This window comes from Delphinus delphis, chromosome 15, assembly GCF_949987515.2.
Source record: "Delphinus delphis chromosome 15, mDelDel1.2, whole genome shotgun sequence".
Taxonomy (NCBI): Eukaryota; Metazoa; Chordata; class Mammalia; order Artiodactyla; family Delphinidae; genus Delphinus; species Delphinus delphis.
In genome coordinates, this window is record NC_082697.1 from 49,677,229 (window position 1) to 49,693,593 (window position 16,365).

General features: G+C 59.2%; 1 non-coding gene across 1 annotated transcript; it reads right to left on the reverse strand.

Moving 5' to 3' along the window:
• Positions 1–2,599: 2,599 nt before the first annotated feature.
• Positions 2,600–2,672, reverse strand: TRNAR-CCU (transfer RNA arginine (anticodon CCU)). The gene has a single exon. It is a non-coding gene; the product is annotated as a tRNA-Arg (tRNA).
• Between the last annotated feature and the right edge of the window lie 13,693 nt (positions 2,673–16,365).

The following is a 16,365-nucleotide window of genomic DNA, read 5'->3' on the forward strand; positions in this document are numbered from 1 at the left end:
AGGGCGTGGCCTTTCGTGGCATCAGGTGTGCAGTGTCCGTCACAGGTGTGGCCGTACTGTGTTCCTTCTCGTCCTTCTGGGGGACTCTCCGTGGCACTAGCCCAGCATTCAGTCAAAACCCTCTGTGGCTGGTTAGCTGGATCCACCTGGTGGCACAGGGCTCTGGGCCTCATTCCTGGAGCCCCCGTTCCAGGAGGGGGAGGGGACGGGGCGTACTGGTGTCCTGTGGTTGCTGTAACAGATCGCACGAACTCAGTGCCTTAAGACAGTGACATTTTATTCTCTCACAGTCCGGTGGTCAGGAGTCCCACACAGGCTGAAATCACGGGGTCTGCTGGGCCGGCCCCTCCGAGGCTCCAGGGCAGAATGGTTTCCTGCATTTTCCAGCTTCTGGAGGTGCCACGTCCCTGGCTCAGCCCCCTCCTCCATGTTCACTCACGTCTCCTTGGCCTCCTCGTCCACTTCTGAAGACCCCTGGGATGACACTGGGCCCACCCAGATAACCCAGGGTAATCCCATCTCAGGTCAGCTGGTGGGCAAATTCGTAACACGGTCCCGGGCCCCACGTGGCAGGACCCCAGGGACCCCACCCTCTGTGCTCTCTGTTCCCAGTGCAGCCCATTGGGCCTTGGCACCCCTCGGAACCACCAACCCTTCCCCCAACCAGGCCCTGCAGAGCTGTCCCCACGCCCAGAACCTGCACCCAGGCCAACAGTGTCGTCGGGTGCGGTCCACTCCCCAGCACACATTTCAGCCTCACACGAGTCGTATTGATGGTGGAATTCTGTTGGGGATGTTAAGGGTTGAATTGTGACCCTCTAAAATTTCTGTGTTGAAGTGCTGATCCCCAGTACCTCCAAGGGGGACCTCATTTGGAAACAGGGTCATTGCAGCTATAGTTAGTGAAGGTAAGATGTGGTCATTCCCAAGTGGGGCGGACCCTAACCCAATGGGACTGGAATCCTTCAGAGAAGGTTGTGGACACAGCGCACTCAGGGAGAGCGCCTGTGAAGACTGTCAACTCATTGCCCGGCGCCCAGGAACCGCCAGCAGCTGGATAGAGGCCGGGACAGATCCTGCAGTGCCCCCGGGGGAGGCCCCTGCACTCCTGTCCGCCCCAGGGGCCACTTTTGGAACTCTGACATCCGAGGCAGGGCCCGACCACCTGTCTAAACTCCAGGCAGGGTCACTGTGGGGCCGGGCGCCCCCTCTTCCCCAGGTCCAGTAGAGGGAAGTGAGGCACAGGCAGCGACATGGTTCTCTTTGGCAAAGGGCCTCAGGATTTGCAGGGGTTGAGACTCCCAGCCCCCGAGCCGAACTCTGCAGGAGACCCGAGACTGGTGCGTCGCTCCCAGGACTGCAACGCTGGGCACTTGAGAATCGGGCAGAGCCCAGTGCGGAGGGTCCCAGGAAAGAGCAAGCAAGGCGCAGGCTGCAGGGACCCCCGGGCCTCCCCCTCTGTTGGGGCCCCACCCAGGGCTTCTGAGGGGCCGCTGGCCGTGGGAACTGTGTTCTTGTGGCGCCTGCTCCCCGCCCAATGTCGCCCCAGGGAAAAGTGGTGAAGAGGAAGACACCACCGAGACCACAAGCCTGGAACCCCCAGGGCCTGGGGCCTTGGAGAGACAGGCATGTCTGGAGCGTTGCTCAAATCCACGGACGTGCGTGCTTCTATGTGCGCATCGGGTGGGGGGCCGGGCCGACAACCTCGGGAAGCAGGGTCTCCCTGCCCAGGGACCAAGACGCTCCCAAATGCCCTCAGGAATGGGCCCTTTCATAAAATCCTCAAGGCTTCAAACATTCTTTAAACTTTAGTCATGGTGGTGGCCAGGATCCGCCTCTCTGGCCAGCATCCTTCTGTGATGAGCCCTGGATGTGCTCCCTGCGGCTGCCCCCAATCCTGCCCTCTGTCTGCAAGGGACACCTGGCTGGTCCTGGTGTGTGTTACCCTGTGGCGGTGACCCCCCCCCCCCCCGTCTTCAAGAACAGGTTACAGAGCCTCCTTTGGAAAGGCCACTCTTGCTGGTGGTGACCGCTCACATCTCTGTGGACACAAACGGGCATGTGGGGAGGCAGTGGGGTGTGCGGAGTGCCCGGGTGCCTATCTGGTCTCTGCCATTCACCAGCTCGTGACCTTGGCCTTGCCTCGGTGCTCTCATCTGTAAAGCCAGCCTCCTGCCTGTTTCTGCTGGGGATGAACTTGGCTGACAGGTGAGAAGTTCCTGGAATGTGATCACGGAGGCAAAGGGCATCATTGTGAGTGCATTTCCATCTTTGCCCTGCCTACTGGGAAGCTCGAAGCAGAGGGTGTGACCCACCTCAACTGCCTTGGGGGCTCTGGGAAGTCTCTGGACTTCTTGGTTTCTTTTGGTACTTCCTCTTCCTTTCTTCACTCATTATTCATTTTTTTATAATCACTTTTCTTAGATTACTTAACCTGCAGTAATATTTACAATTTCTTTATTATTTTTTGAAACATTTATTTGTTTGTTTGTTTGGCTGCTCTGGATCTTAGTTGTGGCTGGTGGGCTCCTTAGTTGCGGCAAGCAGGCTTCTTAGCTGTGGCATGTGAACTCTAGTTGTGTCATGCATGTGGGATCTAGTCCCTGACCAGGGATCGAACCCGGGCCCCCTGCATCAGGAGTGCAGAGTCTTATCCACTGCACCACCAGGGAAGTCCCAAGATTTGCCATTTTAAAGTGTAGGATTCATGGGCTTCCCTGGTGGTGCAGTGGTTGAGAGTCCACCTGCCGATGCAGGGGACACGGGTTCGTGTCCCGGTCCGGGAAGATCCCACATGCCACGGAGCGGCTGGGCCCGTGAGCCATGGCCGCTGAGCCTGCATGTCCGGAGCCTGTGCTCCGCAACGGGAGAGGCCACAACAGTGAGAAGCCCGTGTACCGCAAAAAAATAAAAATAAAGTGTAGGATTCAATTGTTCTTAGGATACTCACTACAGATACTGGAGTTGGGCAACCAGGATCACAATCCGTTTTGAAACACCCTAAAGGAAACCCCAAACCCCTCGGCCATCGCCTCCTCAGCCCCCATCCCTAGACAACCACTAATCTACTTTCTGTCCCAGTGGATTTCCCTGTTCTGGACATTTCATAAAGGGACAATCGTACAGTGTGTGTCTTTCTGTATCTGACTTATTTTACTGAGCGTGATGTTTTTGAGGTCCATCCGTGTTGAAGTGTGCGTCAGTACTTCCTTTTTATGGCTGAATCGTATTCCATTGTGTGGATAGACCACATTATGCTCATCCATTCCTCTGTTGGACATTTGGGTTGTTTCCACTTTGGGCTGCTGTGAATCACGCTATGAACATTTGTGCACAAGTTCTTGTGTGAACATATGTTTTCAATTACCTCAGGTGACTAGCTGGAAGTGGAATTGCTGGATCTCATGGTAATCCTGTGTTTAACCTTTGGAGGAAGTGCCGTACTATTTTCCCTGGTGGCTGCACCATTTCCATTCCCACCAGCAGTGCACAAGCTTCCATGACCACATTCTCCCCAACACTCGTCATTTTCTGGGTTTTTTTTGTTTTGTTTTGTTTTGTTTTTTGCGGTACGCGGGCCTCTCACTGTTGTGGCCTCTCCCATTGCAGAGCACAGGCTCCAGACATGCGGGCTCAGCGGCCATGGCTCACGGGCCCAGCCGCTCCGTGGCATGTGGGATCTTCCCGGACCGGGGCACGAACCCGTGTCCCCTGCATCGGCAGGCGGACTCTCAACCACTGCAACACCAGGGAAGCCTGTTTGTTTTGTTTTTTGATCCTGGCCATCCTAGTGGGCGTGAGGTGGTATGTCATAGTGGTTTTAGTTTGCATTTCCCAGATGAGTGATGATGTCGAGCATCTTTTCATGTACTAACTGGCCATTTGTGTATCTCCTTTGGAGAAATGTCTATGCAAATCCTTTACCCAGCACTTCCCTGGTGGTGCAGTGGTTAAGAATCCACCTGCCAATGCAGGGGACATGGGTTCGAGCCCTGGTCCGGGAGGATCCCACATGCCACGGAGCAACTAAGCCTGTGCACCACAACTACTGAGCCTGTGCTCTAGAGCCCATGAGTCACAACTACTGAGTCCGCGTGCCACAACTACTGAAGCCCACACTCCTAGAGCCCGTGCTCTGCAGCAAGAGAAGCCACCGCAATGAGAAGCCTGCACACTGCAACGAAGAGTAGCCCTCGCTCGCTGCAACTAGAGAAAGCCCTCATGCAGCAGTGAAGACCCAACACAGCCATAAAAAAAAAAAAAAATCCTTTACCCATCTTTTAAAGTAGGTGATTTGTCTTCTTATTGCTGAGTTGTTCGAGTTTTCCCTATATTCTAGACACTACTCCTTTATCAGATACATGACTTGCAAACATCTCCCGATCTGTAGGTTGTCTTTTCCTTTTCCTGATGGTGCCTTTGCAGCACAAAAGTTTTTAATTTGGTGAAGTCATTTATCTATTTGTTTCTTCTGTAGCCTACGGTATCTTTCTCGGTTTTTTATCCGAAGGTATTGGACACATTTTGCAAGGTGCTCGAGTCCTTCGTGGGTCTTTCCCTGAGGGTGGTGGGGACGGCGGGCTTGGCGTTGGGTACACGTTGTGGTTGTCAGCAGAACCCGGGGAGGCCGAGGCAATCAGGGAAGGCTTCCTGGTGGAAGAGGCTGGTCCTTCATGCTGCAGTGTTGGGACCCAGCCTCTTCAGCCTGGCAGGGCTCCCTGGTGTGGAAGTGGGACACCAAACCCTCCTCCACGTGTGGTGCTGTCTTCCTCTCCTCCACCTGCCTGCCTTCAGAGCCCCACCTTTCTGAGCCCAGCCCTCGAACGGTGAGCAGAGGACGCGGGGCTGGAAGCACACAGGGTAATTAATTCTGACTTACAGAAGCTGTATTAAATTGGATAGAAACTGGCGAAAATAGGATTAGGAGGGAAGCTGAGCCAAGAGCAAACAGAAGGAAAACTCCCAGGGCCGGGCAGCCCAGCAGCGCTCTCAGAGGCAGGAGGTGGGAGATGGCCTGGACATTTCTGGGCGATCGCGTCATGTCCGAGGCTCGGCCTCCCCGCGCCGCCCCACCGGAGGGCTGCCAGCCCCGGCCCGGGGAGATGGGAACGCGGCTGCTCCCCTCCCGGCGACCGGCTTATCTGTGCTGAGCTCACTCAAGTCCGAGGATTAATTTGGAAACAATTAAAATTCTGTGCAAAACAAGCCACAGGCTGGGCTGCCAGGGGGTTGGCACGCACGGCACGGGGCCCTTTCGCCACCAACGCAGAAATCTAATTAGTGTGGGATTAAGTCGGCCACAAATCAGCAAGCAGGGGACCGCTCTCGGAAGGCAGCTGAAACCCAGCGAGGCACGCCGTGCAGGGCCGGCGACAGACAGGGCAACGGCCCGACTGGGCTGGCGTCTCCAGCCCTGGCCGCGCAGACGGCTGTGCCCACAGGCACTGCCTGGCCCCTCGGTTCTCCCGCTGCCCAGCCCACAACCCTTGGCCATTAGCACCCGTGTAAACGGATGGCAAAGCCATCTGAGTCCCAGGCAGAAGGGGCAGGAGGGGCTGAGGTCACTGCAGACTGCCCGGCACTGGGTCTGGCTTTTGCAGCTGTGCTTTGCTGGAGTACATCACGCACTGGCTGGTCTGTTGCTTTCTCTTTAACTGCATTTTTGGGGTTTGCGGGGACCCTGTCACTCTTTGTTGGGCCACTGAGATGTTCACGGTTGTTTGGCTGGTGTCTGGAGGGGCCAGGGTTTGGCTGAGATGCAGCAGAGCCCAGCACTTTCCCAAGGGCGTGTCGGGTGGGTCCTCAGGTCACCTGTCACCCAGGTGTGTGAGGTTGGGGCCGGACCACCGTGCAGACACAGCCAAAGGGATGCCGGAGCAGCTGTCCTGGACCAGCCCTCCTGGCAGACTCTGGGGGCCATGGCAACTATTCCCCATGTCCTGGAAGTCAATGGGGGCAGTGGCCCTCTCCAAGGTGTGGTCGGCACCTGCCCTGCACTGCACTTGGACACATCACGGGTGTGTGGAAATCGTTCTGCTCCGTGTATGAGAACCCCAGGCAGCCGTGTGTCCACCCTGCCGAAGGGGTCCTGACTGGGGTAGAAACCCTCTGAAAGCACAGACCCTCCTCCCAGGAAAACGCCTGCCCGCCCATGGCTTCTCTGTTCCCTCAGGCTCTCCACTGTGTCCTGGGCAACCCCTGGCCAGAAAAACAGCCTCTGCACCAGGACTAGCAAGGCGGATGCAAGTACATTTGTCTAAGGGCTTTTGCAGCTCTGCTCTCGCCCTGTGCTCAGAGCAGGGCGTGTGCACGTGTTTGTGAGCGTGTGAATGCGTGAGCCGCCGAGTCGGGGGCCAGTGGGCCGAGGATCTGTACGCAGATATCTCCCTCCCCCTCGGGGACTTGAAGGCACCATCTCCGGGGGGTTTTCCAGGCATGGTGGATGAAGGCTGGGGGTGCTCTGGAGGGGGAATGAGCAGTGGGGGACCCGGGGCACCCCGTGGTGCCAGGTTCTTGCCTCACCTCCAGAGGCCACACAAAGCCAGCGGGGGACGCTGCTCCTGGTGGCAGGGGACCAGGGCCTGGTGACATCACAGCAACTGGAGGCGAGTGAGGAGGGATCCTTCACCAGTGAGAGATGGGAGGTTGGGAGGTCAGGGCAGGAGGACATCCTTGGACTCCCGTTTTGCGTTTTGCATGTGCTAATGAGTTTGAACTCTGGCCCTGGCTCCAGCCTGCTGGTGGGGTCGTGCTGGGAGGGGCTGCATTATCAGCAGTCCCGGGGGCTCCAAGCGAGCGTCTACTGGTCCCTCTGCTGTTTGGAGCCAGGGCACACCAGGAACTGATAGATTAACGTGGCCAGCAGCCCCTCCCCGGCAGGCCGGCCTGGCGCCAGGGGGGTAGAGGGCGGACCCAGCAGACGTTACCCGCAAGCTGGGAGAGGTACCCAGTTAGCTGGGGTTTGCAGGCCGGCTGACGTGGGAGCGGGGGGGTGGGGGGGGACGGCACGGAGGCCTCGATCACAGGCTGGAATACTCCATCTGTGACCCAGTGTTCCCTCCATCCAGAAGGAAAACGGCTACGCCATCGAGACCTCCACGTTTTGCTTCCAAGCCGCGTTGTTGGAGGTTTTCCGAACTTCCACCAGTGGCTTCTGTGCCCAGGGGCCTGTTTAGGGGCGTGGCACAGAAAGTTGCATGTCCCTCACCCTGCAGTGACCCTCGCCGGGGTTTCAGGTGATCTGAACACACTTCTGCTTCTGGGCGAATCCCTAGCAAAGTGAGGGAAGCGGGGTTTTCCTGGCTGGAATGCGGGGTGCAGACAGGGGTTCTGGTGGCCGAGGCCACCCTGAGTGGCTGACTGGCAATGGGGTACGGGCAGCGGGCGTTGTGTTGAACTGCATCCAGCCCCCTGACTCTGATCAAGGGGCTCAAGCTCCAGCATGGTCCTCCATCCCAGCCTGAGCTTGCTGGTCAGAACCCCAGAATCAGGGTCTCCACATGTCCCTCGGGGTCTGACTTACCACTCACCCTGCCCAGCCCTCACTCCAGCCTCAGCTAGCTCCACAGGGACAGGCCACGCCCTCGAAGGCGTCCTTTCTCCCCCACCCTCCACCACCCCCAGGAGCGGGCGTGGCGGGCTTCCTGCCTGCCCAGTGCAGGGCGCCTGGCCACAGGATGATGGGGATGGTGTCCAGGGAGTGCAGCTGTAGGGGCCCTGGTGAAGGTGAGCCCATGGGGAAGGGTCTGCTCTCCCTCCCTGGGGGCCAGCCAGGGTCCCTGCCCCCAGGGCTGGATGAGGAGCGATTTCACTTCCTGATCTGCCTGGAAAACACCCTGGAGTCCACTTGGCAAGCAGCCGAGGCACCTCTGCAGGACGTTCCTTCCACTTCTAGCGAGAGCAACTGGGCCCGGGGGCCCCACCCTGCTGGATGTGTGGGTGGAATTCCCTGGGGTGAATCATGGGTGCCTGGCTCCCAAAGTGATGGCGCAACTCTCAGCTCTGCGGGGCTAGGGGTAGGGATGCAGAGCTGGTGGCCAGGCAGCTTCCCGCAGTGGGCAAGGGCCCTTCATCAGGACGTACTGGGCCAGTGACGCTGGTTCCTGCTTCCTGGGGGGACGCAGTGCAGCTGGGGAACCCCGAGTCCCACCTCAGGGCATCTGGGTTGGGCAGGTGGCTCAGATTAGACCACTTTTTGTCCCTCAGCCCTGAGACTGCAGCTGGGGCTGGAGGCTACTGACCCTGAACGTTGACTGGCAAAGTTGAGGCCCAGCTGCAGAGGACCCAGCCTGGTGGAGAAGCTGCGGGGATGGTCCTGAGCAGCAGCTCAGTCAACGCAGCGGGCAGGCTGGCTGGCTGGGCGCTGCAGGACCCTCCCCAGGTTTCCTCCCTGTCGGACCTGCCCCACCACAGTGCGGGGATTCCACCCCCTGACCAGGAAGACCACTGGGGAGGTGGGCAGGACCTGCCTCCCAGCTGGTGCCCCCAGCAGATCCCGGCTGTCTCGGAGCCTCAGTCTTCACATGTGTGAAGTGGCCTCACCTACTTCCGGCCTTGCTGAGCTTGGCTCTGCACCCCGTGTAGAAAGAGCCTCGTGCCCCGTGCGTGAGGAGTGGTCACTATGAATATTAATTAGGAGGCAAAAGAGACAGGAGTCAGAAACCCTGGGTTTGAGTTGCAGCCCCACCCCACCAAGCGGGGGTGACCCTGACCTGACACGAAGCCTGTTTCCCCATCTGTAAAAGGGGGCGGCAGCACCCAGCATCCCAGTTGACGTGGGATCCAGACTCAGTGGAGACTGGAGTGCTGGGATGGCGTGGGGCCTGGTGGGAGAAAGGGCCTCTGTGCCCACCCCTAGGTCACAGAAAGATGCAGAAGCTCCCATGGCCTGGCTTCCAGGCAGGGAGCAGGAGGACACGATGGCATCGGCAGGTAAACTGATCCCATGGGTGAGGGCTCGGCTGGGCGCAGCTCACTGGCTGGGATGCCCGACACCCCTGAGAAGGCCACCTTTCCTGGGGCATTGAAGGCCAGGGTTGCCATGGACACGGCTGAGGGCCCAGGAGGCGCCCTCTGAGGAGCGGTGCAGGCAGGGTGTCTGTGTCGCTCAGGGAGCAGGATGGTGGCTGCTGGGCAAGGGTGAGCCCGTCTCTGTGCCCCAACCCCTTTGAGCAGCAGCACAATGTGGTCAGGACGCGTCACCCAAAAGGATTTGGCAGGTTTCCCACCTACATTCCCCCAAACATTCAAGCTTGTTCCGATAGAAAACCAAATGCAAGGAGCCAGTTGGAAAACATCTTCAGAGGACAGTCTCCTTTTCTTTCTTTCTGAAATGTCAGAGCCATTAACTTTTTCCTCGTTTTGGTGCGACCTTCCTAAGGTATAGCATGGTCGGCTGTCGGACAACCGGGGCTCAGAGGGGCTACTTGAGTCTGCTGACCGTAAATGTGGCCAGTCCAAGTAGAGATGAACCGTCAGTGTAAAATGCTGGCCAGATTTCCAAGACCTAAAAAAAGAACGTAACACGGTAGATCTATGTAACAGAATAATATGCAGCCATAAAAGAGAATGAAGCACTGACACAGGCCACCACATGATGAACCTTAAAAATGTGATGCTCATGGGGCTTCCCTGGTGGCGCAGTGGTTGAGAGTCCGCCTGCCGATGCAGGGGACGTGGGTTCGTGTCCCGGTCCGGGAAGATACCACATGCCGCAGAGCGGCTGGGCCCATGAGCCATGGCCGCTGAGCCTGCACGTCCGGAGCCTGTGCTCCGCAACGGGAGAGGCCACAGCAGTGAGAGGCCCGCGTACCGCAAAAAAAAAAAAAAAAAAATGTGATGCTCAGTGAGAGAAGCCAGACACAGAAGACCACATCGTGTGTGATTCCATTTATGTGAAGCATCAAGAACAGGCAAATCCACAGACAGAGAGTGGATCCGTGGTTGCCAGGGGCTGGGAGGGGAGGGGGACACTGGGAATGACTTCTCTTTGTGGGGATGAATATGTTCTAAAATTGACTGTGGAGATGGCTGCACAGCTCTGAATATATTAAAAGCCATTGAAGTGTAGACTTTAAGTGGGTGAATTGTACGGTGTGTGAATTATATGTCAATAAAACTGGTTTTAAAAATGTAAACCGGGCTTCCCTGGTGGCACAGTGGCTAAGAATCCGCCTGCCAATGCAGGGGACATGGGTTTGAGCTCTGGTCCGGGAAGATCCCACATGCTGCGGAGCAACTAACCCCGTGCGCCACAACTACTGAGCCTGTGCTCTAGAGCCTCCGAGCCACAACTACTGAGACGGCATGCCACAACTACCGAAGCCCGTGTGCCTAGAGCCCGTGCTCTGCAACAAGAGAAGCCACTGCAATGAGAAGCCTGTGCACCGCAACGAAGACCCAACACAGCCAGAAATAAATAAATAAAAATAAAATTTAAAAAGCTGTAAACCACCTCATTAATAATTTTGATATTAATTACATGGGACAATGATAATATTCTGGATACACTGGGTGATGGCATCTCAGTTTGGGAAGATGAGGACGTTCTGAGATGGATGGTGGTGACGGTCGCACAACAACGTGAATGTGCCTAACACCACTGAACTGTGCATGTAAAAATGGTTAAAACAGTAAATTTTATTTTATGTGTATTTTACCACAAGAAAGTGGAAAAAACCCAGTCACGCAGCTCTCTGTCCCCAGGTTCTCACGCAGGTGTCATGTCTCTGAACAAGTCCTTATCTGTTTTCTCGGCCCGCCGGGGGCCCGGTCTCCTGCAGTGACACAGGGAGCTGGGCCCACGTTCCTCCACCCGCTGCCTTCAGGATGAATCTGAGTGACAACTGCCGGCGGAAGGGCAGCCCCCTTCCTAGGGGTTGGAAACTCAGTGCCCCGGAAGTGTCGTGCCGAGGGGCTCCCCTGGTGGGGGCAGGGACCCCTGCATGCGGCACAGCGGCTCCTGCCTGGATGGAAGCCCAGCCTCTCAGGCTCCGTGGGGCGCCCTCTCCCCACCACGTGGGGCCCTGAGAGAGACCCCAGGCCCCACGTGCAAGACCCTGGCCAGGGATGAGCCGGCTGGTCTGACGAGGGGCCGAGGGGCCAGTGGACTGTTATGGGGGTGGGGGAACCCTGGAACCTTCTGGAAGTCTCAGCCTCCTTGCCCAGTGGGGTTTAGCGAAGACAACAGGGACGGCCCACGTTACGCACAGCACAGGCGGCGCAGCTGCTGTGATCATTCTCCTATTTCCACACGTGGAGGGTGGGGGCAGGTTTGCAGGATGCCCCCACCTGGGAGGGCGGCCCCCAGGCCGGAGAGGGGCAGCCCCAGACTGTCTGCCAGACACAAAGCAGATGGCCCCTCTTCCTCTGGAGTCTGCAGACCAGGAGCCCCAGGAGATGCTTGGCGCAGGTCCGGGGAGGCCGGGACCCCCTCTCCAAATTCCAAGACACACAACTGCTTCCTATCACGGCCGATGCGCGGAGTTTCCGCCCCAGGAAGGAAGTCTGCGTGCTCCTTGGCCTCCTTACGCCTTCCCGCCAGCCAAGCCGCCGCCCCGTCCCCAACAGCTACCTTATCAGCTGACTGTCCCTGTGAGCCACCCCCTACCCCACCCCTGCCAAGGCCCCCAGAGGCCTCGGCACCCTCACCCTGCCCCCAGGGAAGCCACAGCCCACCCGCCCCTCACTGGCTGCCGGGAGGTGTACGAGCTCTTCTCTGCTCAGCACCATGGACATCTGTCACCTGGGAAGGCCGACTGTGGCCACCAAGCCCCAGACACATGTCTGCCCCGAGGACAGTCGTCTCTCCCTCAGACTCTCTCCACCTCCCCTCCGGGGCCCGACATGCCCCCCAAACTGCCTGGGCCCCGACGACTCATTTTCTCTGACTCGGGGCCTTCTTCCTTCCACAATCCTGCTGCCCCCTCACTCCTGGTCACTCCACGGGCATCTGCTGACCACTGCATCCGCCAGCATGCACAGTGAGCCAGCTGCAGGGCCCGGGAGGGCTCCCAGCCCCGGGGTCCCATGCCTCTCCCTCCCCTGCTCCCCTCGCCCCAGCCAGGCCCGCCCCAAAGCCTCCAGCTGCTCCTCTGACACCCGGCTGCATTTTGGCTTCAGGACCCCGGTACTGCCCGCCCTGATGCCGCATGGCCCATGCTCTGTAAGCGGCTCCTCATTCGTCAGACACGGTTTCCTGACGCAAGGTCTCTGCTGACATCCCGGGACACTCCACAGGTCCCCTCAAAATTCATGTCCACCCACAACCTCAGAAAGTGACTTTATTTGGAAATAGGGTCTTTGCAGATTAATCGAGTTACGATGAGGTCAGACTGGCATGGTGGAGGCAGGGTGGTTGGTGTCCATGCCGGAAAAGAAAACCTAAACACAGACGCAGAAGGACGGCTGTGTGACGACGAGGCAGAGACGGGAGGGACGTGGCCACAAACCCAGGGACACTGGCAGCCCCAGAAGCTGGACGAGGCCGGAGGGAGCCTCCCAGGAGCCTCAGAGGGGGCCGGGCCCTGCGACACCTTGATTTCAGACTTCTGGCTCCAGACTTTGAGATTAATTTTCGTTGTTTCAGGCCATCCAGCCTGTGGTCCTTTGTTACGGTGCCCCAGGACTGAGTGGCTGCCCCACTCACCCCTGTTCTGTCCATGCGGCTGGTGGGGCTCCCAGACCCAGCCCGGATCTGGGCCACTGGGTTTGAGTATGGCCATGCTGCCCCGGGCCCTGTGAGCATCTGTAAGATGGGGTGAATGTGGGGCCGAGGGTGTGGTGTCACCCGACATCGGTGCCAGAGGAGGCCTCTCCTTGAGGGGTGCCCCGCCTGGCCCTGACAGCCCCCTCCCTTGGCGGCTGACGGGCTGCGCCTCCTGGTTTAAATTGCTGCCTGGTCGGGTTCCCGCTGCTCCCCAGCGGCCCCCCTGGCTTGGCAACGAGATGCCCTGGTCTCTTTTTCCAGCGGGTGTGGGCCAAGCGGAAAATGACCTCAGAGGGTGGGGAGGCCGGGGAGGCCTGTGGAGCTCAGAGGGCATCCTGGGGGCTGGGCTGGGGGTCCCCCAGCAGGAGCCCTGCCCTGAGCACCATACCGGCAGCCCAGGGCTCTGCAGTAAAGCGGGACTCTTGCATTCACAGCCCCTGAGAAGACCCCTTGCCATTCAGCCTGGTTCGTGTCGGCCTGTACCCAGGGCTTGTCTGGGAGGAGGTGGGAAGGGGGCTGAAGTGGGCGGCACTCCCATGACCTGGACACCAGAGCGCTGGCCACACGGAGCAAGAGGGCTCAGTCGGGGCTCGGGTGTCCAGCAGGGCTGTCTGCGGCCACCTAGGTGGGGAGGAGGTCAGAAGTTGCAGCTCTGGGCCGCGGGTGGGAGCACATGGCTTCACAGCAGGATGGCCCCTCAGTCAGGGGCCTGCCAAGGAAGAGAACCCCCTCCTAAGACCTTTACACCAGAGGGAGCTGAGTGACTCTTGATGGGGGCGTGGAGGAGGGGTGAAGCATGCAGGGATGGGCAGCAGCCGCCATGGCCACACCTCGGCTGGAGGGACGGAGAGGGGGCCAGGGCTGTGCTGCTGGTGAGACAGTGTATGCAGAGACGGTGGGGAGCCCACAGCCTCCCTCCAGGCCCACCTCCCCAGGGACTGGGGCGCTGAGATGGGAAGGGAGGGAGCTTCGGCACTATGGGCCTGGGGCTCAGAGAGTCTGGGGAGACGCGCTGGGCAGGTGCCGGACGTGCAGCCAGGTGACCCAGGTGCCTAGCCTCTGTTGCTGGGGGACCCCCGGCTTGGTGGGCAGGAAACGAACAGCCCACCCACGTGGAGGGAGGTGGCTCCCTGGGGTGGTGGCTGGCAATCCTTGGTGTTCCTTGGCGAGTGGCCAAATCACTCCAATCTGTGCCTCTTCTTCAATGTGTCTTTTCTGTCTCTTATAAAGACTCGGCATTGGGTTTAGGGCCAACCCGGCTAATCCAGGCTGACCTCATCTAGAGAACCTTATCCTAATTGCATCTGCAAAGACCCTTTTTCCAAATATGATCCTATTCACAGATTCTGGTGGACATAAATTTTTTTGGGGGGTGGGTACCGTTCAGCCCTCTGCAGCCAGGCGCACAGACGGGTCCAGAGAGGATGGGGATTGGAATCCACCCACGCCCTTCCTGTCCCTGGTGCCCCTCAGCATTGCCGGACAGAGGTGGCTGCCTGACATCTAAGTCCTTGCAAGAAATAGCCCAGGCAAGACTTTGGGAGTGTGCCCGCCTGCAGAAGCATCCACCAGATTCAGAGGGCGGGGAAAGGATGACTCGGGGTGTGCGTGAGTCCCTCAGGGGAGGGCCAAGCCTGGGCTCAGCCCCCAGGCTGGTGGCTTTGCCTCTATGAGCCCCTGAGAAAGGAGCTGAAGGCTCTGTTTGCCCTCCCAGGCCCAGTTAACTTTACTCATTTATCCATTCATCCATCCATCCAAATATACATCTGTCTACCTGTTCACCCATCCATCGATCCATCCATCCGTCTGTCCATCTATTAACCCATCCAATCATCTGTTTTTCTGTCTGTCCATCCCTCTGTGTGTCTGACCTTGGGTGACTGATGAATGGGCAGCGGGGGGAGCCCCAGACAGGTCTCGCAGTCCACCCTCCTCCCAGGGCCTTGGCTTTCCCACCGGCCACCAGGCAGACAGCCCAGCCACAGCTGCGGGCTCTGGGTGGGAGTCTGGACCTGCTGGCCCCGGCCACTGCAGCTGAGAACTGTTTCCAGTTTATAGCAGTGTAATTACTCACCCTCCTTTGGACTGAGGAAAACTCAGGGTGGGAAGATGTGTCTGCTGGGCCAAGCTGATTCAGACCAAGGAGAGGACAGAAAGGCTGGACGAGGGTGCTTTGGGCAGGAGTGCAAGGGCGTGAAGAGGTGGCAGGGAAAGGGCAGGGGCTCCAGGTGGGAGAGGCTCCTGCATGCTCCCAGCATCCTTCAGTCTAGACTTGGCTGGGGCCTGCGGGCACAGTGCCAGCCTGGGGGGGTGGGCTTGGCTGGGGAGGGGAGCTGCTGGCCAGGGTGGCCAGGCTGCCAGGGCCCTGGGAACCCAGCGAGGGGGGTGCTGGGCCCAGCATGGGGCTGGCTTCACGGTGTGGATCCATCACCAGTGCGACTGGACAGAGGCCTGGAGGGGCCTGGACCCGAGTGGACGCCGCCTGGGGTGCAGTGACTGACACTCTCTGACCCCGACTTGACACCATCTCCACCAGCCTCCTGAAGCCAGCAGGGATGAGCCAAGGTTGCCGGCCTTGGAGGTGACCCTCGGGGTGCCCGGAGGGCTGGTCTGGAACTTCGGGAGGAGGGTTGGCTACAGGCAGCTGCAAGGAGTCCGGTGCCTTGGCTTCAGATGAGACACTGGTTTCTGGAGGGACATGAGGAGAGGACGTTTGCCACGCACATGGCCTCTTCATACTTCCCTGGGAGATGCAGGGGTGGAAACCAAGGCTCAGGTCCACGCAAGTGGGAAGTGGCAGGGCCCACATCTCGGCCGCCTGTGTTGCCACTGCGGACAGAGGCCAGTGAGGGGGCAGGGTCCCATCAAGAGCTCCATCCTGGAGGCCGTCAAGCCAGCCACCAGCCCCAGGAGCTCGGTGAGCGGGGCAGCGGCCTCTCCTGTGGTCCTGCCAAGCCCATGTGTGCTCGGGGCAGTGGCCTGATGTCCCCCGCCTCCAGGCGTGTGCCTTGGTGGACAACAGAGCCCTGTTTGGAGCTGGATGAGTGGGCATGGGGGGAGAGGAAGAGACCAAAGGGCGGAGATGAACCAGCATTGGGGAGGCTGCCTGCCAGCCCGCCATTACCCCTTAAGGCCTGGCTGCGAGCCAGGGAAGGGTGGGCCAGCTCCTGGGCACACAGTGGTTCCCGGGGCAGATCTTAGCTCAGCACCTACTGTGTGCAGTGCAGGCCTGTGCTGGGGCTGGAAAGGGAGCAGGGTTCCCTCATTCGCTTTGCCTCTCCCTCCCAGGAGGGCATCTGCATTTATTAAGCACCTCCTGTATGCCTGGGTGCTCAGGAATTGTCCCCTAGCCCTGGTCTCTGCCCTGCACAGGGGACCAAGAGGGGACACAGCCAGGCCCACTGCGGTGCTTCCCTCCACTCCTTCTGCAGCCAGCCAGTCTGGGGACCCTCTGGACACTGGAAGGACCCCAGGAGTTGGCACATAAACATCCCGGGTTCCCACCCTGCAGACGGAGCCAGGAGCCCCCTCGCTGGCTGCTGCTCCCTCTCCACCTCCTCACAGCCCTGCAAACAAGCTCCGGGAGCTGGGGCCTTGCCTGGGGTCTGACTCTGGGTGGGGGATGAGGCCCACCTCTGGGACTCCCGCCCGGGGGCTCA